The following is a 21,796-nucleotide window of genomic DNA, read 5'->3' as shown; positions in this document are numbered from 1 at the left end:
GATGGCTCCCGAGGATATGGAAAAGACTACCTTCATGACCTCTTGGGGTACTTTTTGCTACAAAGTAATGCCATTCGGGTTGAGAAATGCAGGGGCAACATATCAAAGAGCCATGGTCACATTATTCCATGATATGATCCATAAAGAGGTCGAAGTATATGTAGATGATATGATTGCCAAGTCTCGCACTGAAGAAGAACATATTACAAATCTACATAAGCTGTTTGAACGTCTAAAGAAGTACAAGCTAAGGTTAAACCCGAACAAGTGTACGTTTGGTGTAAGATCGGGAAAGCTGTTGGGATTCATTGTAAGCCAACGAGGTATAGAGGTTGATCCCGATAAAGTAAAAGCCATACAAGCGATGCCCGTTCCAAAAACAGAAAAAGAGGTACGAGGTTTCCTGGGTCGATTGAATTACATCTCAAGGTTCATTTCACATCTAACAGCTACATGCGAGCCTATATTCAAACTACTCAGGAAAGATCAACCTATCAAGTGGAATGATGATTGTCAAGTAGCCTTCGAAACCATAAAGAACTACTTACAAGAACCACCTATACTCTTACCTCCTGTACCCGGAAGGCCACTAATCATGTACCTCACAGTACTCGAAAGGTCTATGGGGTGTGTACTGGGGCAACAAGATGAAACAGGCAGGAAAGAACACGCTATTTACTACCTCAGTAAGAAATTCACGGATTGCGAGTCTCGGTATTCACCATTGGAAAAGACATGTTGCGCCCTAGCATGGGCCTCCAAACGTCTAAGGCAATATATGCTGAACCACTCCACATGGATGATATCGAGAATGGATCCTTTGAAATACGTGTTCGAAAAACAGGCTCTCACGGGTAGAATTGCAAGATGGCAAATGTTGTTGTCCGAATACGACATACAGTATGTAACTCAAAAAGCAATAAAAGGGAGTGTCTTGGCAGAACATCTTGCCCACCAACCACTCGAGGAATACCAATCTATGAAGTTCGACTTCCCAGACGAGGATATTATGCTAGTAAGAGACTATGAAATACCGGGACCCGATGAGGGACCCGAACCGGGTTTGGTATGGAAACTCATGTTCGACGGTGCTTCAAATGCACTAGGACATGGCATAGGGGCAGTATTGACATCTCCCGATGACCGACACTTACCCTTCACTGCAAGACTATGTTTCGACTGTACCAACAACATTGCAGAATACGAAGCATGCATATTGGGGTTAGAGGCTGCAATCGACCTAAGAATCAAACTCCTTGATGTATACGGAGACTCAGCATTGGTAATCCATCAGGTCAACAAAGAGTGGGACACTCGAGATGCAAAGCTAATCCCATACCGAGACCTTATACTGGAGTTGACAGCTGAATTTGATACTATCACCTTTACTCATATCCCGAGGGAAGAAAATCAAATAGCCGATGCACTAGCAACGCTTTCCTCTATGTTCAAAGTGACCTGGCCAAACCATGAACCACGAATAACCGTTAGGCACTTCGACGAGCCTGCCTATTGTCTCACGATCGAGGAACAGTCTTACAACAAACCATGGTACCACGACATTAAAGAGTACCTGGAAAAACAAGAATACCCGGAGAATGCCTCAACAATTGATAAAAAGACACTGAGGAGACTTGCATCCAAGTTCTTCTTAAGCGGAAGCATCCTATACAAAAGGAACTATGATTCAGTGTTATTGAGGTGTGTAGATAAAAACGAGGCCAATGAAATTATCAGGGAGGTACATGAAGGAACCTTCGGAACTCATGCAAACGGACATTCAATGGCTAGAAAGATACTGCGGGCAGGGTATTACTGGTTAACAATGGAGGCCGACTGTTTCCAATATGCAAGGACCTGTCACAAGTGCCAAATCTACGCTGACAAGGTGCACGTACCACCAAACCCGTTGAACGTTCTGAGTTCACCATGGCCATTTGCAATGTGGGGAATCGACATGATAGGGATGATAGAACCTAAAGCTTCGAACGGACACCGATTTATATTAGTCGCCATAGACTACTTTACCAAATGGGTCGAAGCTGCCTCTTACACCAACGTAACAAGACAAGTAGTCACTCGGTTCATCAAGCATAATATCATATGTCGGTATGGGATTCCAAGCAGGATTATCACCGATAATGGGTCAAATCTGAACAATAACATGATGAGGGAGCTGTGCGAGGAGTTCAAGATTGAACACCACAATTCTTCACCATACAGGCCTAAAATGAACGGCGCTGTCGAAGCTGCAAATAAAAATATCAAAAAGATAATACAAAAGATGGTGAAAACATACAAGGATTGGCACGAGATGCTTCCCTTCGCCCTACACGGTTACAGAACCTCGGTGCGTACATCTACAGGGGCAACTCCCTTCTCCCTAGTCTACGGTATGGAAGCTGTCCTCCCAATCGAAGTGGAGATCCCGTCATTAAGAGTCATAGCTGACACAAAGTTAGAAGAATCGGAATGGGTAAAAACTCGTTTCGATCAGCTTAATCTCATTGAAGAAAAGCGACTGACAGCTTTGTGTCATGGACAACTCTATCAGAAGAGGATGAAAAAAGCGTTCGATAAGAAGGTCCGACCTCGAACCTACAAAGAAGGTGACATTGTCCTCAAGAAGATACTGTTACCTCGACTCGACGCCCGTGGAAAATGGACACCTAACTACGAAGGTCCATACATTGTAAAAACGGTGTTCTCGGGAGGGGCATTAGTCCTCACTACAATGGATGGGGATGAGCTATCGCACCCAATCAATTCAGATGCAGTCAAGAGGTACTATGCCTAGTAGGGATAAGGCTTCAAGCTACGAGCCCAAGACAATTCGTAAAGGATAGGAAATCGAGCAATCATCAACTTCCGAAGTCAAAGGATTACTGGGGCCCTCGATAGCAAAAAAGAGCAATAGCAGTATTAATGTCATTTCTATTTGTCATTTTTCTTTCTCTCATACCCTTTGTACATTCGCCAATTCAAGGCAACAATCAATAAAAGTCTTTTCCCTTTCATACTTATCTTTTCATCATTTCAATACCAAGTGCAAAGAATAATTTATTTCTCATAAACTTTAAACTTCGAATTTAAAAACAGGAAACTTACAAATCATTAGACTGAAATAAAAGGGATAAAACCACGATACCTCCGGCAGCCAATATACGCCTGATGATCTGATAACCCTAAAAAAAAAAAAAAAAACACCGCCATATTCCAACATACTAGCCCCGGGCGATCTGAGTCAAGACCCGTAAAGTTGCTCGAAAGATCTTAAACAAATTCCAATGGGTGACAAAAGATAGTACCCAAAGTTATCATACTTACATATTCACTCACATAAACACTCATACACATCGCATTTACATACAAAACATTCACATGACCTGCATTCGCACACAAACATTCATCATACAAATAACAAAATCATGAGCATACACATCTGCAAGATAACCTTTTATACACGTAACTCGCCCGCATCAAGACAAGTAACCCTTTTGGGGTTAATCCAACTACGATAGTAAGCAGGTACGGTCAACTGCGACGACTTACTGAAAAGTAAGTGGACCTTACCATCTACGATAAGCTTACTCCAACTACGATAGTAAGTAGGTATGGCTAACTGCGACGACTTACTAGACTGACAGTAAGTGGGCCCTACCATCTACGATAAGCTTACTCCAACTACGATAGTGAGCAGGTACGGCTAACTGCGACGACTTACTAGACTGACAGTAAGTGGGCCCTACCATCTACGATAAGCTTACTCCAACTACGATAGTGAGCAGGTACGGCTAACTGCGACGACTTACTAGACTGACAGTAAGTGGGCCCTACCATCTACGATAAGCTTACTCCAACTACGATAGTGAGTAGGTACGGTCAACTGCGACGACTTACTGAAAAGTAAGTGGACCTTACCATCTACGATAAGCTCACTCCAACTACGATAGTAAGCAGGTACGGCTAACTGCGACGACTTACTAGACTGACAGTAAGTGGGCCCTACCATCTACGATAAGCTTACTCCAACTACGATAGTGAGTAGGTACGGTCAACTGCGACGACTTACTAAAAAGTAAGTGGACCTTACCATCTACGATAAACTCACTCCAACTACGATAGTAAGCAGGTATGGCTAACTACGACGACTTACTAGAGCTATAGTAAGTGGGTCATACCATCTGCGACAGACTTATTCCAACTACGATAGTGAATGGGTATACCAACCGCGACGACTTACTAGAATTATAGTAAGTGAGTTACCCATAAGCTGCAAACCCCTGCTAGCGCCATAAGTAAGGTAACTACTTTAACAAGGCATCCTTCTCCACTACCGGGTACAAGGCAAATTCAAGGGGTCTTCCATTATTTAATAACTCTTCGATCAAAAGACGTGAGAACTGCGTATTCTCACTCCATTCAATCAAAGGTAATTAAATAGGGGCAGCTGTCATACCCCAAAATTTACCTCCCATACTTTTCTCATAACAAAAGCAAGGTTCAAATCTCAAGGCATGGCTCATTCACATAATCCAGATAATCCACAGTCAACTGATCCAAATTGAAAGGTTAATCATAATCAAGGCATGATCCAAACTTTAACCATTGGGCAAATATCAAGTATGGGGTGCATAACCATCATTTGATCAAGAATTGATCATGATTCCATTAATAGAAACTCAGAGATGAACAAAGATGAAAAGGTTCAAATTAGGGTTTCTTAGGAGAAAGTCAACCCAACTTTGACTGGGCATAACTTTCACATGGAACATCAGAAATTCCCCACTCAAAGCCTATTGTGAAGGAAATTGAATTCTCTACAACTTTGTGTCTCACAAGCCAAGGCTAAAAATGCTTCATTTAAGAGATACAAAGCAAAAGATTACAGGTCATTTTCAGGCATCCTTCAAAAGTAGTTTTTTCCCAAAGAGGATATGATCAAGATAAAAGTTCCAAATGAAAAATATATTCCAAAGTGGCTTGTAGAGGACCTCTTGAGGTTTCCAAAAAGTCTTAGAAATCCCTCATAGCTTAAATATCGAGTGAGATATGATCAATCAAAGTTGGGAGATTTTGAGGGACCAAATGTGAAAAAGGAGGGGTTCAAAAGTGAAATTCTTACAAATGGGCCTACATTCTATGACCCAAACTTGGTCCACAAGCTATCCAAAACATATGCCATGAATTATATCATTTTTATTTGATTTTACATAATTTTATTTCATTTAAAATTAATTTTTAATGATTTTAATTAAATGGAGAATCAAATATTTGGTAAAAAAATATGTTTTGATTTGTTTTTCAATCAACAATAATGGCAAAATACACTTCAATTTTCGTGGCAAATCAATTAGGAAAAGATTGATATAAATTGGGCCAAGAATAGTAGCTTAAAGTGCAAGAAATAAAATCAAATTTCTCAACATAGGAAGATTGGATTTAAGTGAGGTTTTGGACAAAGATTTACCCTAATTCTATTCTCCTATAAGTAGTAAACATCAGCCAAGAGACTGGGGGACGAAAAATTGAGAGAGAGGCATACTTGCAAGAACAAAAAAATCATTAAAGAGCTTGGATTCGGTTTTGGGGAATTGGAGGCTTTCAACGAGATTTAAAGGTTTCAAAAGTTTCCTCAGGAGATTTGGGACGTGTCTGGATCGCTACACTGCAACAACACCCCCAGAATTCCTCCATAATAGCCAAGGTATGTAGTTTCAAAAACTGGATCGATTAGCATAATATGTGCATGTTCATGATGTTTTGATCGTATGTTTGGGTTTGTATCATTGCTGTGAACGTTTCTGGGTTAATTAATTGTGTTTTGGGGCATCATAGTGCAATCGGCCATTGGAGGCCGAGCAAGGTCCTAGGGTTTCGTTTTGGGGGTTTTCTTTAGGGTTTAAATTAGGACGAATCAAGGGCGTGGTTAAATTCGCGTGGGGGAGACGAACAATCCTGATAGGTCGCGCCTCATTTATATTTGTGCATGTGCGAATCGCTATTTTCGTAGGTCCTGATTTGCTACAGAAAAACCGTAGCTATTTCATAGCTAATTTTCAGATAAGTGCAGGTTCTTTGGGGAAGATGATGTGTTGTCACATCCTGGTTCGTTGGTTTGAAAATTCGCGCGCTGATTCCTTTTAATTTTGGCGTTTTATATATATTTGAATGAGAAGGATTGTTAAACACGCGTGCAATACAGCTGGGCTGGTAGCGAATCGTTTGTGTGAGCGTAGGGGTGGGGGTTCGAACCCTCGCTCCTGCATATTATTTTTCCAGATTTTCATCCTAGATCCTATGTGTCTGCGTGCTTGTAGTTTTCCATGTGCCCTCAGATCTGGACCCTTCATCCAGTCGTCATTCAGATCTAACCACCCAGATTTAGCTCCTTATACCATGCACCCTATTAACAACCACACTGAATCAAAACCCTAATAAACTAATTTAATTTTAATTAACTTAATTGTTTTAATTAAATTCTTTTAATATGTTTATTAATAATAATATCTTATTTTTATAAATAAATTATTATGTGATGATTATAGAAAATTTCTAATTTGTTATTCGTGCCGATTAAATCGATTAATCGCTATGGTTAACAATATTTTTAATTAAAATGTTATTTAGTTAAATAAAATATGATCTCTATTATTTGGTTAAATGGTTGCAACTATTTTATTAGTTGTGATGATTAACCGTTTTTCCCTCGATTTAACTTGTTATTCTTTTTAATCGAATCAATCGATTGCGAGGGGTAACAATGCATATAAAACTCCATAAAAATTATTAAAATATCCCTTAATTCATTATTAGTGATAATCGAATCAATCGATTAAAATTGGTAGTGATGCAAATTTCAAATCTTTTAACTATGGTAATTGAATCAATCGATTATCGCGGTTAATAGTGCCAAATCAGGGTTGTACGCCCTAAATCCTAATAATTCTAAATTCCATTCAAAACTACAATTACAAACCCAAACTGCGATAGGCTGACCAAAAAGCCTCTAAAAAATCCATATCAAATCAAATTCCAACTCTAAATGGCGTACAACCCTTCCCGAACTACGTAGACTCTGATCCTCCCTAAGGAGGTACGTAGGCACTTGGCAACAAGGCGAGTCCCCCTCTTCAAAATCTCAATCGTGTCCTAAAATTCTGTTTGCCACATTTCTCCCTAATTCCTGCCATGCAACCCTAATCTTTGAATGTTAGCCTTTAGGAAAGGGCTGAGGGTGCCTCATACCTTCCCTCAGCCTGATTATAATAACTTACCCTCAATCTCTTATCTGCGTAGGGTTCCTATTCGCCCTTCAGAATAGGTGGCGACTCGAAAGCATAAATTTTTAGGCAGGTTGCTACAATGCATCATTCTCATTGGATTATCATAAATTCAATTATGTTTTGAATGAACATCTATGTAAATTTTTTTTAAATCACTTTGTTTAAAGCGACATTGGTTATCTTGTAATTGACTTGCATTAAAAGCAGTCAAGTCCTTAGTGATATCTTGCAATATTTCAATTGGTTTAATTTATTGACATGCTTTCAAGACCTCTTAGTTTTGTGTTTTACTTATGCATTTCTTAAAATTTGTAATTTCATTTTTGGGACATAAAATATTTTTGAAATTCTCATTTATGGGATATGTCCATTCAACCCCCTTCTAGACTTATTTGTGTACATATTCTCACCTAATAGTTGATATCAGAGTGAGGCTTTTGATCAAAGACTTGCAATTCCAAAAGTTAAGGATATGGTTTCTTTGATCCTAGACGAGTTTTCCTAATCGTTTGGAAGCTTATGCAATTCAATAAATTCCAATTATATTACAATGATTCCCAATGTCTGATAATTAATTACATCCATTACACGGATTAACTTAAAGTAAAGCCTTACTAGTATATATTTTCAAACATTGATTGTATTTGAGGTATTCTCAATGTTTTGATTCATCCAAGATTGAACTAACAATATTTTGAGGTATGTGCAGTGTAATTAGAAACCTGACACCAACTTTTAAAGTTTGCTCTTGATTAATCCTAATTCAAGATGGGTGTGCACTCTCACAACAACGTGCTTGAAGTTTCAGATATATAAGAGAAAGAAACAAAAAAAACATCTTCTAAGTGACCTATTCTTCCAAGGTTATCGTAAAAAGAAGATGAATGCAATTTGTGACTATTTGTAATGATTCTCCGAAGTTTCAACAATTACAAAAGATTCAAGGATAGAAATGTGTTCCTTGAAGTGCTAATGATCATTAAAGAACCGAATCAGTTATTCAGGATTGACAAATTGTGTCAATCAGTGATAATCAAACCATCGATGTTCCAGTTCATCTGAAGCCTTATGAAGGAGAGTATGATAATATTCTTCAAAAATGAAAGAGGAGTTTTATCTAATTAGTATTTGATAGATCATATTATTCGCTTATGATATTCTTAATTTTGATTACTAAGTGTTTTCTTGTGCAGGTAGTTAAGCCTAGATCGTATAAGTTTGTATGGTCATTCCAACCCTTTTTTAATTCTTTTTGTGTGTGTGTGTGTGTGTGTGTATATATATATATATATATATATATATATATATATATATATATATATATATATATATATATATATATATATATATATATATATATATATATATATATATATATATATATATATATATATATATATATATAATGCCTAAATGTGTTGTTAATTTGAAACATGTATGTGTATGTGATATGCTTGATCATCTCATGCTTTAATAATTCAATCATTCAATGCACCAGTTTAATTTTATTTTGTCTATTTATTGAATCCATATGCATCATTCATTCATTCATTCATTCATTCATTCATGCATCATCACTTAATTTCTTGCATTAAAATTATTTTAGCCTTTAAATCAAAAACATTTTGTATTAAAAATCATTATGAACATTTGCATTAAATTTGTTTGTCATTAAAAATCATAATCAAATTTGTGCATCTCATAAAAACTTATTTTTTAAATGCATTAATTTTTTTAAAAAAATTGACTACTTGATTTGAATCACCCATTGACCTGATTCGAATTAGAAGTCTGGGAGTTGTGACATTTTTGGGCTGTTTCAATTGGTTCGAGTCAGGCATAAAAAATTGTGATTCAAATCAAAGTGCCTTTTCCTCAAAATAAAAACTCGTGATTTGAATCACAGTTTACACTTGATTTGAATCACAAACCTAAAAGTCACGAAAATTTGAATTTCTTTAGTTTTTCTTAGAACATATCATTTCTCATTTCATTTCAAAATCACTTATTTTACTAAAAATCATTTTTGTATAAACTCTCGAATCATCCATTCTTCATCAACATTTATCTTCCACCCTTGGCTAAGGACAATTCCTAGTGATGATGAAGATATACTCCATCTCCTCTTGATTGGGATTGGTAATGACAAGCTTAGTAGTTACCCCATTTCCCTTCAATTGGGACAGGTAACAAAAAAGCTTAGTAATTACACCAGCTCCCATTGACCGCGATGGGTAACGATAAAACTTGATGGTGACGCCAATTCCAGCAAAAGGGACACGTAAGTGGTCATGCTAGCTTCTAACTAAGGGAAAGACCTAGACAATACAATACAACGAGTGCAAGTCTCTATTTAAGGGGGAGGGGATAAACCATAGTATAATAAAGCCAGAAGTCGGAAGCTTATTGAAAGCAAAGAGACATAGTCGAGAGTAATCCCACTAATACAGTAGGACGGCTATGAAGAGTATTAAACAAAGTACGAGGAACATTAAGATAGTGCATCACAGGTAAATAGTGTTGTTTATACATATTACAAGTAAAAATCAAGGCATAACGGCCAATACAAGTTATACTGAAACATTAAGTCGTGCATCACCGCCTATAGGATGAGCACCCTCATCATCCACTAAGGCTCAATTCTTGACAACCTTTTGTGGGTCAAGTTACGAGCTGAGAACCTGCACACCTAGACAAAGCACCTCAAGCTGGTCGTCCGCTTGGTTGAAAACATTGTACACCCTTTTGAGGGTCTAGTCAAATGTTTCATTGGCCTTCTACCTTAAGTCGGCCAATTGTTCTTTGTAGGACCCCCACCCCCTTTTCTCGAAACTCCTTCTCTTACTGAAGAGCCTTCACAAATTTGTCACTGTGAGATGTCATTGATGCATCAACAAAGAGTGTCTCTTAGTGAGACTTCTTCTCTCCCTCCATAGAAGATTAAAGATACACATTCTTAGAAATAAGAGAAGAAGGGAACCCATGAACTTCCACTTCCTCCTAAAGAGCCTTCAGCCGACCCACTTCTTTTTGAATAGTCAAGACTTTCTTCTTAAGTTGAGATTTCTTCATATAATTTGAAGGTTTCAAAAAATATCATTTAGAATGATAAAAGAAACATTGAAAAAAAAAATATAACTTACAAAAAGCACATAAATTAGACAAAATATTTTGTTAACACACAGAAATTGATATCATTTCTCTATACTATATAAAATGTCATAAGAATATATGTTTGCATCAAAATTAAGAAAAATTAGTATTTTGTAAATACATATGTTAAGCATGAGTAAATGCATGATTATCTTGAATATATTGATTATTTCTTTATTTTTGATTGCTTCAAAAGAATAAAAGAAATATCTTCATCTTCTTATTTTTAAAATAATTTATAAGTAATGTAAACTTCAATAGTTCATCATTTCTAAGTAAATCCTCTATGTATTTACTTAAATAATATAAATGTTCTCTGGATAATTTTTTGAAAAATTTCTTTGTAAAAAAAGTTTTGATTTCCTCTCTGTTATATGCTTAAGGAGATTTTCCTATTTTGATCTCTCAAAAATTCAATCATCGAAATTAACAACATAACATATTTTTTTATTATTATTTTTTAATAATAATGTGGATTGTCAAATTAACATTTTTCTAATTTTTTTATAAGACAGAGAGGGAATAAAAAATTTAAAGCCACGTGAAATTTAAAAAATTAACAAAAAATTAAAAAAAATTCCAACTTGACAATCCATGTCATTATTAAAAAATAAAAAATAAAAAGAAGATATAATATCTCAAAAAAGAGAATTTTTATAAAACGGCGATGAGATCCTTTTCACAGAATTTTTCAAAAATCACCTATATATCAGAAGGAAAAATAGATATTAACACAAAATATAAACTTCAAAAATCCATACAAAAAAAAATCAAAAACATAATATAGTATGAATATAAAACGAAATTGTAAAAAAATACTGATGTAACTTACCTTTGATATGAGAATATGTGAAATTTGTGAAAAATATTTGGGATTGAAAGGTATGAAGATTGAATTGGTATGCAATTGAGGATTTTGGGAGAGGAGGGTTACTGGTTTTGGTTTTGGGAGAGAAACGAAGATAAATTGTGATGAATGCTAGTGGAGTGAAGTGAAACGCGTAAATAAATACACAAAGTAGTGACGTGAGAATCACGTCGCTATTTGCCACGTGAGACTCACGTCGCAACATGACAACGGTAACATTTAATTAAGAGAATTTCTTCACCCACCTTCTAACCTTCTTGCTCACCCCTGGTGAATTTACCACACTACTCCTTGTTTCGGAAGTTCATTTCCGAAAAGGTACTTTTTTTTTGAAAAAAAGGTGTTTTCGGAAATGAACTTCCGAAAACGTGTTTTTTTTAATATAAAATATTGATTTCGGAGATGCATCTCCGAAATAAAGTTACATTTTCAGAAAATGTGGTGTTTCGGAAGTTCATCTCCGAACTCACCCCCCTTGGTGGAATTCGGAAATGCACTTCCGAAAAAAGGTCTGGACAGAAGAAAAATAACAAACAAGAACGATTCACTTTATTTAATCGGATGAAGACGATGGAGGAGACGCTGCAACAAGTTAGAAAGTCCTGATCCTCTAGAAGTCCATACCACATTGTAACTTACCAACATAATAAACAACAACAAAAAACTTATGAGCAAACTATACTTACATCATAGTGGTGTAGATCCTTATCAGACACTCGCAACTGAAAATGATTAGCACGAACTTGAATTTTCCTTCCCAATTTTCCTTCCCAATTTTCCTTCTGAGACGACAGAGCCGACTCTAGAGTAGCCTTCTGTTTAACTTCGGCAGTCAGGCTCTCGATGGAGATCAGAGCCAAACTCAAGGAAGCAACCGGCGCTGCGACAGATGGAACAAACGGCGCTGAAACAGATGGACGAACAACCGGAGCTGCAACAACAGACGGAGGAGAGGTAACCGGGGCCGGAGCATATGACGGAGGAGGTGGATGTCCGGAGGAAGAAGGATTGGAGGTACGTCCACCGCGAGAGCCACGGCCACCACCACCACGGCCTGATCCTGCAGCATTGATGGATGATTGTTGAGAATGTGCAGGAGATGGTTGACTCCGGCGATTTTCGGGATGATTTCCTCCACCGCGGCGAGACATTGTGATGAAAGCAGTAACAAGAGATAGAAAACGTTAAAGCAAAGAAGAAGACTTAGGATCGAAAATGATTTGGGATATTTTGAAAGAAAAATGGGTGAGAAGCTTTTAAATAGGAAAGTGTTTTAGAAGTTAACCGTCTGAGAGTGGTGGGGAGAAGGAAAAGGGAACTTCGAAATTTCAAAAGGTTTTTTATTCTTTTAAATAGGGCGTAGCTGTGGAGCTTCCCAATTTTTGTTACGTAGGCTTTTAAGTAGGAAAGTGTTACCACATTTCTTAGAAGGTAACCGTCTTAGAAGGCTTACGTAGGCACATGTGTCCACATTTCTTACCTGATCAGGGGACGTCATTACAAAAAAATCAAACAAATGGGTGCGCTGGGAAAGTCAAAGTTCTATGTTTATAATCCAGAAGATGGATAGTGTTCGCGGCGACGAAATCCAAGAATCTACATATTGAAATCAGAACAATCCAAAAACTAAGATGATAAATCCAATACAAAAACACTGTGCGATACAATCCGAAATCAGAACAAAACAAAACAAAACACGTCAAACAAAACAAAAACACGTTATTTTGCCCGACGAGCGTTACAAAATACACATCAAACAAAATAAAAACACGTTATTCTTCCCGACGAGCGAACTCCTCCGAATGAAGATAATTATACCAATCCTCATCCCACTCAGTATCAGAACCATCAGCGTTGATCACGCCTGAAGACTGAGTCTGCACGTCCGAGCCATGGACCCCCAGGGGACGAGAAGCAGAACCAGTCAAAACCTTCTTCTTCTCCTTCACCTCCTTCACCTCCTTCACCTCCTTCTTTGAAGAACCCTTTCTTCCCTTAGCGTCACCCATTCCTGCGTAAAAATGAAGAAAGAAAGGTCCATGAGACCTCCTTTTATAAAAGAAGAAAGGGACACAAACTTCAAAGAAACAGGCACAATAAACAAAGGCGTTAAAAATAAAGTACTTGCAAATTAAAACGGACACTCCCTACCCTCTCTAGAAGACGCAGTCCTGCGTGCTGGTTGATTGTCTGACATGTTCCTGTAAACAATTGAAATCGATTAATATGCGAGACAAAATAAAAAACAAAAAAAATTGAACTTCTGATACATTTCGGAAGTTCATTTCCGAAAACTGGGATGGAGGTGTTTTCGGAAATGAACTTCCGAAACACCCCTGCGATGGAGTTTTCTGCAACTTCCATGGCAGACCCCTAAACCAAACTTCAAACCAAATCAAAATGCTTCTAAACAACCTAAATACTACTAACAACCTAACCATATATCATTTATGCAATTAAAATCCTAAATAACATGCATTTGAATAATAAATCTAAAAATTTCAAAACTTACAAAGTGTTAGGATTGAGGGCTTTTGAATGTTATTTAGCAGTGTGATTGGAGCCTTGATGCAGCTTTGGAATTCTGTTTGCACACATTTTCGCCTTTGCCACGTTTTGTTTTGATTTAGGGTAAATGATTGGGGGAGGGGGAGTGTTTTGATAAATCTGCAGAAATCGCAGTATTTCGGAAGTGAACTTCCGAAATAATGTTTTTGGAAATGAACTTCCGAAATAAGTCAATTTTTTCAAAGAAATACGCTTTCGGAAATGAACTTCCGAAGCAGGGGTATTTTGGAATTTTCGCTAGGGGTGACCCCCATAGGGAGGTGGCTAAAGAAATTTTCTTAATTAATGTCTCTGCTTGCAATGCTGTCACCCAGTCACTTCAGTGTAACGTTGTGTTTTCCTTCTAAATGTTGCGACGTGTTTGTAACGTCACAACTAAATTTTTTAAAATTTGAATCTTCCCCCATGTGAATGTTATAGCTTTTTATATTTTAATTTATAAACTTAATGTAGCGACGTGTATCCCACGTCGCAACTTTTTTCACATACCCCAATGTCCGACTTCTGATTACTTTATGGCTATAAAGTTATTTAAAATTTAAAAACACGTTGCGAAGTGTTTTTCACGTCGCTATTGGAAATAATGAGCCACGTATTTTCCACGTCGCTAAAATATGTCGTTGGGGAGAGGATATCTTGTAGTGAGTCCTATCATATATTAATTCTTATTTAGTTTTGATGCAAACATATATTTCTATGATATTTTATATAGTATATAGACACGATATCAATTTTCATGTGTTTGCACTTAATTTGTTTAATTTATATGCTCTTTGTAAGTTATATCTTTTATTTTTTTTCATTTTTTTTTTCATTTTCAATGATATTTTCCTAAACCTTTAAACTGTGTGAAGAAATTTTATAACGGTTAATGAACTTTTTCGTCCCTTTAAATATTGCAGATTTCATTTTTAGTCCCTCCAAAATTTTCCTTTAAGAAATCGTCCCTTCAAAATTTTTCTTCCGAATTATTGGTCCCTAACGTCAAATTTCATAGCTAATCAGTGGCTAAAGTCGTAGCTAATCTCTAGCAAATTTGACGTTAGGGACCAATAGTTTAGATGAAAAATTTTGAAGGGACAATTTCTTAAAGGAAAATTTTGAAGGGACTAAAAACGAAATCTGCAATATTTAGAGGGACCAAAAAGTTCATTAACCCATTTTATAATGAGGTTTAAATGCATGATATGTAATTTTCATAGTGATTTTTAAACTATTTTATTTTATTTTTAAAACTTTTTTAATGATTTTTTTAAAATGAAAATTTTAGAAAATTTATCATAAATAATTTTGTTAGGTATGTCATTTTTTTGTTACAACTATTCATGATGAAAAATTTGAAGATATTTAAATAAAAATTTATTTTGATAGTTTCTCATAAAAATTATTTAAAGAGATAGACTTTTTGAAAATATTAATTTTATTAAATTTAATTATAATTTTGATTCTCCTATTTTACCTTTTTCACATAACTAGTCAATCTATTTCAAATTCAAATAATTCTTTTTTTTTTTCATTCTTACACTTAAAATAGACGATGTAACAATTTTTTAATACATGTATCTCATAATTTTTATCTTTATAGTATCATGTTTTATATGTTATACATAATTTAGAAATAGATGTATAATCAATTTTAGAGCATAACTATAAAGTAAAAAAAATATTTATTATGCTAAAATATCTAATTCACTTAATATCAAGCTTACTGTTAAAATAAATTTGAAATAACTTCTATAATTTTTTAATAAACTCTCATAAAAATGATTTTAATAATTTTAAAAATCAAATACAAACATACTTTAAATATTATTTCAGAATAGTTCATTTCGTATCATTTAACGTTTTCTTCTATTTTAAGGTGGTGATCATATGCTTTAAAAAAATGGAGGTAAGTATCTGGAAGGTTCGAAAAGGCCCAAATGCAAGTAAGAAAAGAAATGTACAATTCAGGTCATACGTAACAAATTCATTGCCTAGTGCAGTAGTGCTATCGGGCAATAGGAATTGTATTACAAATTTTGAGTTTTTTTGATAGGAATATATCTCACACATAGCAAACATAACCTTTTCACTTTTGAATTTGTCTTTAACATTTTTAACTTTTTTTTTCCTTTCATTCTCATTAGTGAATAGTTATTTTGACAATGAAAACTGAAATGTGCTAAGGAAGTCCCTCGTGGAGTCCTTTTAGAATGGGGTTAGAATCTTTGGTAGATAGAGATGACGTGTATATGCAAGATTAACACTTCAATGTTCAAATTATTGAGATCAGAGAGATGTGATTTGAAAGTATAGAATAAATCGTAACTTGATGTGGCATGAAGCCTCTCTTATATATGGACGACAGTTAGAACCGCCCTCGGTGAATGAGACATGGAATATGAGATACCATCAGATTGATTTCAACAACTTTGATGAGAGTTATACCTGGATCGAGGGAAACGTTCTTTGTGATGGTCTACTTGTTAGTCATTCTTAAGCAAACAAATCTATGGGTTGGGCATTTAACAAACCGCAAGAGCATGACTTTTATCGAAGTAGTAAAAGTTATAGTTTTCAGAGACCGTTCTAATTACCAAATTCGAATACACATATGTTCATCTAAGATGATTGTTAAATATTGGTTCAAAAATGATTATGATTGGTTTTAACAATTTAAAAAAGGGATTTAGGACTATGAATCATATCCTAGACTCACTCACATTGGCTCTAAGTTTTTGTTAATTACGAGAAGTTTACTTGTAAAACAAATAGAAAATACTAGTAATGTTTACTTTCGCCGGCACATTACTTTGTCCTAAACTATTGAACTACCTATTTTCGCAATGCAGTTCTTTTATTTTGGACTCTTAAGTTCGACTATTTTTAAAAGATGAAGCTTTTCTCAATATAGCCTGAGACACTTTCTTAGCCTCAAGTTTGACTGTTCATATGTTCTAAGTTAGACATCAATCATACCCTTTCAGCATATGCTTGATGCCTAAAATGTTCATATTTTATAGCAAAATTTCGCGTTTAAAACATAAAATTTAAACAGAAAAAAAGTTTCTCGTTATTAATTAACATATAAAAATACTAGTTATCAACATTCAATTAGGGCCATACTAATTTGGTTGTACCATCGACTTAGAACAGTTTCCTCCTAGTCCTTTCTATTGGGCACACATTTAGGATTATTGTAGAATGGATTATACCAGTTAAAGCAAATAATTTTTTGATGTTTTGAGGCCTCTTGGTGGCCCTGCGTGCAGGGAAGAGGTCAATGGTGAGTTGAGTTAGGGTGAGTAGTCTTGAGAAAAAGTGAATTAAATGCTTGTATTGTAACTTAAATGTCCCACTAAGAAAGCCCTCAACGTGGCATATGATTATAAGATAAGGTGGTAAAGACTTTTAGATTACTTAAGTGTCGTTATGGGATTGAGGTCAAATATGGACTGTTGGTCATGCTTTCAGAGTTTCCTTGATTATTGGCCGCACATTAGGGCTACATGTTGCCTATATATACTAGAGGGGTGAAGTCAACTCTTTTTTCTCCTTCTTGTATTCTTCAAAATGTTTTTTTTCTTTTTTTCTACATTTTATGTTACCTCTGAATCATCGTGCCTTTTGTTTTTTTAGATTTATTTTTATATATTGTGAAGTCCTTCATTCCTCGAAACTTGTAATTTCTTACTGCTTCTTTCCATCACCTACTTTATTTTTATATATTGTGAAGTCCTTCATTCCTCGAAACTTGTAATTTCTTACTGCTTCTTTCCATCACCTACTTTGGAGAATCTGCCCCGTCTTCCATTGTTGTTGTTGAGTGGCCTCTAAGGGAAGCTTCTTTTAGAGACGAACCTTGAAATTTGAATCCTCAACAGTTTTGATACCAAAGCAACCTAGAGAGATAAGTCCTCCTTTACTCAAAGATGACCAAGTGCGAGATCCCTCCATCGGTCTAATGCTGAGGTTATTCGTAGGCCTTCGTTTAGGGTGGTTGGAGAAGGTACTAAAAATAAGGGGACAAACAATAATCCTTCTTTCGAAGAACCCGCCTCTAATAAAATCATGAGAAGAAGCGTCGGGCTTGAGAAGGCTGAATCTTGTAGGCAGCTCTTGCAACTTATCGGTAATCATGCATCCATTTTTTCTTACCAAACCTAGTGTTAGGAAGGTTAGAGTGCTCCAGCCTTATATCTCTAAAGAATATTATGCATATTTTACTGCTAAGGCGAAGATGGTCAGGCAAGAGGAGATGGAGGAAATATCATATTAGATGCATAGGGATTGTTTGCTTTTGTAACCATAGTAAACGATGATTGTTTGTAGGGAGAATAAAGTCCTCAACGAACATCTTAATGCAATTATTGTTGAAAAGGACAAGCTTCTTCATGAGCTCATTGAGTTAGGAAAACTTCTTAATTAAATTGGTAGGAGAAGGATCTTCATGAATGGAAATAAAGACCTGAGTGAAGCCCGCAAGATTTTGAAAGTAGGTCGGGAGAATTTGTGTGAGCTGGTGTCTAAAAATATTAATTTTACCAAATAATATGAAAAATTCGTTGAGCTCAACAATTCTATCATGCAAGCATCCTAAGAGGATGATTTTAAGCAGGTGAAATTATTTCTCACTAAGGTAAAAATACTGAACGGTAACGTGGTTATCCATGGTATAAAACCATCCAAATAAGCTTTTTATGCGCGATGATCATCTTTGGCTGTTTCAACCTTGTAAAGCCAGAGTTGGCATCTTATGTTTTATAAATTAATATTAGTAAATGGAATGTTTCTTTTTTTCGTTTATGTGAACCTTTTTTATTTCCCTAGTTTATGATGTCGTATTTATCCTGACATTCTTACCATCTTCGTTTTGAGGTCAGTGTTCTTGGTCTCTTGTATTCAACGTAGAGTCATGCAAACATGATTTATTGAACATCTATGAGGAGTATGTCCAGCCAAAGGTATGATCCTCTTCTCTACCCCAAGTGAAAACTTGATTCAAGGCCCACATGATATAGGGCTTCACCTCATACGCTATAGAATGACTAACTACCATAGGGAGGCTTAGATCACCATATTCCTATTCGAGGCTTCAGTGTCCTTGATTGTGTGACTTCTTGTATTCATGGTTTAACTGCTTTAGTCACACACTTATCATTTTTACAACTACACACCATTTCTGGTCCATCCATTTGCAATTATGGTGGAGGTTGTGGAGATATTTTACCTTGAGTAGTTTCAAAATGGGATGAAGTGGTGGAAAAACCTACAAAGTTCTCTGGACGATTGGTGAAGGGATTTGAATCTGGAGAGAAGAGGCCGTTGGAGAGGTTACTATAATTCATTTTCCTACTCTAGAGGTAGGAGAAGGATCTTCATGAATGGAAATAAGGACCAACACAACAACATCGATGACAGAAGTGTCATTGCGATAATCAAATTGCTTTGGAAGTTTCCATTGCTGACGATTATAAAAATTTGAAGTGATCAAATTAGTTTACAAGAACGGTACGCCAATGCAATAAAGGAGATCATATGTATTCAATGTGGAATTCGATGAGAATGAAGAAACGATTTCCACAAACAGTTCCACTATTCTGATGTGAAACATAAAATATGTGATGTGTTGAGGAAGTGTGATGTGGATTTCATTTTTTACGGTGGTTAGAGTCTACGGTAGGTGCAAAAGGGGGGTGCACCTTCAAGTTTAACACTCTAGCACCCAATTCAATGAAGTCAGAGAGATGTGATTTGCAAGTATAGAAAGAGTTGTACCTTAATGTGTAAGTATGACAAGCAATCAAAAATGGTTGAATTAGATTGTGTTGGATTTTTATTTATTTTTTATGCAATTTTTCTTATCTGTTACTTTTATCAGAAATGTGTTATAGTGTTTATCTTGAACTTGAATGCAAAGGAAAAAATTAAAGGCAAAAAATAAATGACGCATAAGGTTTATACTAGTTCCCTTTATCAACCAAGGGTAAATCTAATCCCTCCACTCCTTTGATGATTTGCCAATATGGTTAGATCTTTGTATAAGTCTTCAACAAGACCCTCTTACAATCTTCTAATCACAAACCCAAGAAAGAATCATACTTTCTTAACAAATTTTTCTATCATTACAACCATAGTGATTAAGATAGACAAACATTTTGAATGACTTTGAATAATGTTGGTCTTGGTTTAAATCCAATTTTTTAATCCTTTGATCTATTATCTCAAGTGATCAGAAGGAATGGATAAACTTTTGAATGATTTGAAATTTATGCAAAAAGTTTCAACTTAAGAACGGATGAACACTATGAAATTGGTATTTGACTACCACTTTCCATTTTTGATGTATGGCTCCAAAAATGACCATGAATGATAATGCGAGAAGAGTTTAGATGAAGTGAGAAATGAGTTTTCTGAGCAATTGAAAGTGTTATAGCATGGATTACAACATGTACCTTAGTTTTTCTTTCTCAAATTAAACTTCTCTTGTATTCTAATGTCCATTCAATCTTGATCATCTTCATATATGATGTGCATGATACTATTTGATCCTTTTTCTTCTTTGATAGTCTTTGGCTTCATCATAACAATATTTGATACAATATGTATTCACAATTTATCCCTTTTTGATGATGGAAAGTAATTTGGACCTTGTGTTGTTAATGGTATTTGAGAAAATCTCTCACTTAATGTATGATTCCCCCTTTGTGTATGACCCCCCCCCCTTTCATACTAAAGTTTGTAATCAGACAATCCTGCAAATTATTTAATCCAGGCATCCATAACACAACCAACATTTTCTCTACTTTTTATCATTGTCAAAATGAAGAAAATGTAGGATTTCAAACATCCAACATACATTTAAACATACATACATGTATACATATCATACATCACAATTTAAAGAAGTTTAAAATAATACAACCATACATAGTTGGTAATTAATAGTATAATTAAATAAGTATCTAGAGTATGATAAAGCATTGTACAACCATAACTAAAATTAGAATGTAGTAAAAAATAGACAAAGGAAATTAATCGCCATGATCTTTAAAATCCTCTTCATACGCAATATTTTATAGTTGCTCAATCCTAGGTGAAATGGCTTCCTTTTCATTATGGGCATGAGAGAACACAGTAATCATCTCATTCCAAATTAGTCACTAATCTTTTTCTAAGAGAAGAAGTTTGTTCATAAAAACTTGGTTAGTTGTGATTTATGGTTCAGAATTTTACGAGGATGAAACAGTTAAGGTTGCAGGTAAGATACCACTTATGTGAATGTAAGCTATCTTGCCATTATCCCAAAAGACACCCATTTTTCCTAACACACTTTTATCAATCAAACTTTCATATTCCTTCATTATTTCCATTAATTCTCCTCTTAAGTAAATATTGTTAAGAGAAAGAATCTTACTAATTTTACGAGCATAACGTATTCTAGTTGTTCTCCCACGACATATCAACATAGTTATTTTCACAATAAATTTCCAATTTAAAGGAATGTTGTTCTTTAGGGAAAATATAATTTGGAGTTCAAACTCACCTATTTTGGAGATGTTTAAGACTTTATGTATAAACACATAGCATAGAAAATATTGTAATATTATATACTTTAAGAATGGGCTACCAGATAATGGTATTCGACTACCACTATAACCAGGGGAAAAATTTGGGCAAATTTTTTCCTTGGTACTCGACTACCAGAATCCTTAATTTTTTATTTATAAAAAATTGAGTTTTTAAGAGCTTTTTGTCCCATATACTCTTATTCAATCATATACAAACATGTAGTTATGATATATATATATATATATATATATATATATATATATATATATATATATATATATATATATATATATATATATATATATATATATATATATATATATATATATATATATATATAGGAAAACATAGAATATGTACCTTGATG

This window comes from Vicia villosa, linkage group LG4, assembly GCF_029867415.1.
Source record: "Vicia villosa cultivar HV-30 ecotype Madison, WI linkage group LG4, Vvil1.0, whole genome shotgun sequence".
NCBI lineage: Eukaryota > Viridiplantae > Streptophyta > Magnoliopsida > Fabales > Fabaceae > Vicia > Vicia villosa.
Note: the sequence above shows the minus strand (reverse complement) of the source record.